Source organism: Mastomys coucha, unplaced genomic scaffold, assembly GCF_008632895.1.
Source record: "Mastomys coucha isolate ucsf_1 unplaced genomic scaffold, UCSF_Mcou_1 pScaffold3, whole genome shotgun sequence".
In the NCBI taxonomy this organism is placed as follows: Eukaryota; Metazoa; Chordata; class Mammalia; order Rodentia; family Muridae; genus Mastomys; species Mastomys coucha.
The window spans coordinates 37,759,132-37,764,346 of NW_022196909.1; the positions used below are offsets into that span (position 1 = coordinate 37,759,132).

At 41.7% G+C, this 5,215-nt stretch overlaps 1 long non-coding RNA gene across 1 annotated transcript in view; it reads right to left on the minus strand.

Annotated features, from left to right (window-relative positions):
- Positions 1 to 2,891, minus strand: part of LOC116075338 — a 27,153-nt gene extending 24,262 nt beyond the window's left edge. The window contains exons 1-2 of the long non-coding RNA XR_004112531.1: positions 2,838 to 2,891; positions 1,225 to 1,303 (exon numbers count right to left, since the gene is read on the minus strand). This is a non-coding gene — a long non-coding RNA (uncharacterized LOC116075338). The remainder of the gene's footprint in view (positions 1 to 1,224; positions 1,304 to 2,837) is intronic.
- Between the last annotated feature and the right edge of the window lie 2,324 nt (positions 2,892 to 5,215).

A 5,215-nucleotide genomic window follows, 5' to 3' on the forward strand; every position in this document is an offset into this window, starting at 1 on the left:
ATGTAGGTGTATATGTGTGTATGTGTGAGTGTGTAGGTATCTGTAGTCATATATGTGGAAGTGTATGTGTAGGTATGGGTATATTTGTCCATTTGTTTGTAGGGGTGTGTGTGTGTATATGTGTCTGTGTGTGTGTATTAGAGAGTGGTTGTTACTTGGGCTTCTGTTTTATTCTCATTTGAATTTATTCCTTACTTTATCCCTTCCCTGTCATGTGTCAAAGAGGTATGGTAACCTGCTTGAGAGAATCCCATAGTTGACAAGGTCAGGTGTGAATGTCATTGTCTATGTCCCCTGGCCATTGGATGATGGCCCTCCTGCACAGGGCCTGGGTTCCATGACTAAGCTTGTGGGCAAACCTTGCTAATTAAGGGTGCAGTCTACCATGACTGGATAGCTCCTCTGAGCTTAAAACAAAATGGAGGGCTTCCTTTACCACCAGGGCTTTCCTTGCTCTGACCTCTTCTGCGGAGTCCAACCTCCCACACCCTCTCCCTGGGAAAGATCAAGTAGTCCTTTGCAGACCTACAAGTTCAACTTCCTCCTCTGTCCCCTAGTTGTGGCTGAAATAATAGCTCAATGGTTAAGAGCCCATAGTGCTCCTTCAGAGGGATCCAGTTTCAGTTTGTAGGACCCACACTGGGCAGTTCATATCTATCTATAACTCCAACCCCAGGTGTATCAGATACCTCTGGCCTCCAAGGGTCCCTGCTCTCATATACATATACCAAACACACAAGCATACATGAACATATGAATTAAAAATTTAAGAAAAAAAATTTAAGAGAAAGACAACAAATACAGCATATTTTAATGCTCACTTGTGAAAACTAAAATGTTTTTCTCATGGAAGAATGGAATGGAAAGTATTCTGGAGAAGTATGGAAGGAGAGAAAGAAGACAATTTGGGCTAAAAGCATCAAAGGACAAGAGGAGTTCATTGTGGATGTCAATACATAAAGCACAGGCGGGTCACTGCTCATGGCCATCTACGGACCAGAAGAATGAAATCTTCCAAACCAGAACTGAGGAATGTTTGAGGAGATGGAAGTTTTCATGACCACCTGGAACACGGCATATTTTATGTAGCGGTAAATATCGTAGTGTGTGTACACAAGTCTGTGATTAGAAATATATAACTAGTTTTGGGACTGTGATGGCTCTTCTGGGCTGTCAACTTGACCATATGTGGAATGAACTACATTCTAGAAATGGAGAGCACACCTGTGAGCCAGATCTTGAGACTGGAAGTCACATGCCTTTAATCCAGATCTTGAAGTCATACCTTCTGCTGAAGGCCTACCTAGGGACAATGGAAGAAGGAAGGGTTCATTATTCTTAGCCCACCTGCACTTACTCACCAGGGCATCTATTGGAGTCTACTTCTTCAGGATTCCAGCTTATACATAAGACCAGCTGAAACACCCACCCCAATGGGACTGAGCAACTGCTAGATTCTTGGACTTCCTATTCACATCTGGCCATTGTTGGCTAGTGGGACTGAAGCCTATAAGTCATTCCAATAAATTCCATTAATATACAACTATATATAATACATATGTAATATATAATATATATCCCATATACATATAATCATATATATATCTATACACATATACACATACACACATATGCACATATAGACATATACATACATATACACATACACACATAAACACACACACTATATATGTATAGTACATGTATAGTATATATGTATAGTATAGTATATACATAAATATATTCATTGCATAACTTCTGTGGCTCCAGAGAACCCTGACTAAGACAGGGACACAGTAGGGTTGTGGACGGAGCTTTACTGATGACAAAAGACATTGCTTTAAAAGGTTGAGGTATAAATCAGGCAAATGTCCCAATATACTCTGTAAAGAGCCTTTGAAAGTAACTTCATAGACAGTAGGCATAGTCTCAGGGTAGTGGTTGTTTTTTTGTTTTTTTTTTTTTTTGTCAACTTGACGCAAACTAGAATAACTCAGGAAGAGAGGACCTCAATTGAAAATTGTCTCCATCAGGTGACTCTGTGGCTATGGTTGTGGGAGGGAGCCCTTTCTTGATTGTTGTTTGATAGGGAAGGGCCCAGCCCATGGTGGGCAGAAAGATCCCATGACAGTTGGGTGATCCTGAGGTGTATAAGAAAGTTAGCTTCGCGAGCGAATAAGCAGGGTTCCTCAGCGGCCTCGGGGTTTAGTTCCAGTTTGGGTGCCCTTAGTGATGGACTGCACCTCTTTCAGGAAAATAAACCCTTTCTTCCCACGAATTGGTTTTGATCAGGGTTCTACCGTGCAAAAGAGCAAGCTAGACTGCTCAGACGGTGGTAAACCCTCACTTTTATATGTGGTAGACCCCATTTCATGTGAACACATGGCTTGGCATGTTGAATTTACTTTTCCGGTTGTTCGCTGACAGGCCGTCTGGTTCTTTACTCCCATTGGTCAGCACGGTGATTTCTAGGCTCTCTAAGTGGCTCCTTGAAACCTGCTTTACATTACTTTGGCTTTCCCTCAGTGTCTTCAGAAACCCGCAGGGACACAAACCATTGAGGCTTTTCAGCTTTAGGAGAGAACACTTACAAACTTTTACCACGCATAGCCTCATTTCACATTGACCCATAAAAGTAATATTTCTCAACTAAGATTTGTCAAAAAAAAAAAAAAAAAAAAAAAAAAAAAAAAAAAAAAAAAAGAGTAGGTTGGTTGCGTGCCAATTTCCAACTCCATAAACAATTTCATTTTGAGAATGTTCATACCTTACGTGAAAACCATCCAGAAAGAACAAAGAAAAGCAAAAGTAGCTAGCTACTCTATAAATTAAAGCACCTGTGACTTGGCTCCCCGGCAACTTAGAAACTGCAGCAGCGTTGAGAATTTTCCCAAGGCATTCTATCCGAAATCCCCATGGAGTGGCTTGGCAAGTTCCACCTTGGAAACAGGGAGACTAGGGTGCTGGGGAGGAAATATAAGAGAGAACAGTGCAATGGGGAGACTGGGGTCCTAAGGAGAACACACTAGGGGGAACGTGGCTACAGGGCAAGGGAAATCAATGTGCACAGCCAGGTCTCTACATCATCATTGATAAACTAGGGAAAGATGGTCGTGGGCCTCTCCTGGATCCGTGTTGTAAGGTGGTACTGTCGTTTGAAACTTAACTTTTATTATTGACACACCTATAATGCCCACTCCTGTTCCAGTTCCCCAGTTCTGACTGCTTCTTCATGGACTAAATCAGAAGGATAGATTTCCAAGCGGTCCATTACGTCTGACAAGTCATTCTACTCAGTATCGAAAATGACCTCTGACGCTGTATTGATCAGAGCACTGTGATTAATTATATAAATTAGCCTCTTCACATTCTTTACCCAGTATCGCCTCTCTTATCCCTGCAAGGGAGATGTAAATCGGGAGTCAGCTAAGCAATGCTTCAGATGGCTCCATTCGATTTGCTTGCAACGCAGTTAACAAGTCCATTTCCTTGTTTACATTTTCCTGGAGACAGAAATGGTTTATGTTTTTCTTATATAGTCTATAATTATTTCAACAGAGTATTTAACTAATAACACATTAGATTCTACAAAGTACATCCTTCCCTCCTCTTCTCTATAGATGAATATATACATCTTATTAATGTATTACTTTAAATACATTAAGCTACAACCCTTCATTGTGAGCGATACCCTGATGATTGTAAATCATATATTAATATATTAATCAAATCTCTTAAGCGTTTAAAATCCAGGAATAGGACTAAAAGCCTCAATTTAATAAGAGGAGAGGGGATTTGCCTACTGATTCTTGTCACCTCCATAGTAGCTTGAAGACTTATGGGAGGGTGCCAAATGCTCAGGTAGACATTAATGAACTCACACTCATGAATATCTGTACCCACACCAGCACATCTATAATTTTTCTTTCTTTCTTTTTTTTTCTGGTTTTTCAAGATATGGTTTCTCTGTGTAGCCCTGGCTGTCCTGGAACTCACTCCGTAGACCAGGCTGGCCTTGAACTCAGAAATCTGCCTGCCTCTGTCTCCCAAGTGCTGGGACTAAAGGTGTGTGCCACCACCTACCAGCTCCATAATTTTTCAAAGCGTGACCCCTCTCTTTCTTTAAACAATTAAGCTGAACACATATCTGCTTTCAGTTATTAAGATTTCCCTCGCTCAAAATCCCTATCACAGAAATGGATAGACCGCCTCTAGGCGTCTACAATCTGGTCATTGAGCTCGTGTCTCTTTTACTCTTAAGTGACTGGGTTCAAAGATAAAAGTGCCCAGATACATAGTCAGCCTTAGGACTATATCCAGAAACAGTACAGTAGTGCTGAGAGGGAATTTTCTAGAAAAAGGTGGAGAAGAGGGTGAAGGAACAAGAACCAGTGTGTTCTGTGATGAAAAGGAAACTGGCTGCTCCTGTTTGCTGTCTTTACTTCTAGTGTGCCCTCCCTACCTCATGCTGCTGTGGACCAAGCACAGAAGTCCCTGGGAGATATTATTAAAATGTGACTACCGCTCTTCCTAGATGGACCGATGCACCGCCTTGCTTGGGTTTTAATGTTTTCTTCATTGCGTCTGTTCTTCTGCCAACTTTCAATTCAGGGGCATTTCCCTTTGCATTTTACAAAGAAAAACCTCTGCAAGTATTTATGGTACAGCAAAATAGTAACGTGAGCTTGAATGGCTACCTACCACGGGGCTTGCTGAGTGGTGAGTAATGGCAAAGGTGAAGTTGAATGTGACTCTTGACTACTATGAGAAGGTGAGGGCGTTCATACTGTGTTCTTATGGCTGGGCACTCAAGGCACACATCGATGCAACAGTCATACCTTGGGCACTATTCTCTCTGTATTTTCAGATGAGCTAGTCTTGAATGTGTGATGCTCTTGCCTCAGACTCCAGAGGCACTCAATACAGAGTGAGCCACTACAGGGTCTGTCTCACCAAGTCTCTAACACTGTCTTGGCTTCAATGTCCCCCTTGCTTCTCAGCTTAGTCATATTCCAAAAGTTAGTGGAGATCTGAGTCTCTCTTTGAAGTTATCACTAAATCTTGTATAGGAGCTTCTTTTTCTTCGGTCTCCAAAGGGTTTCCTGTGTGGTCTGATTCACTGTCTGCTGTGATGTGTAGCTGGAGCTGACATTTCTATGTTGTTTTTTTTTTTCCCACCTCTAATGACAATCTCCCTGTTTTACACTTAACACAG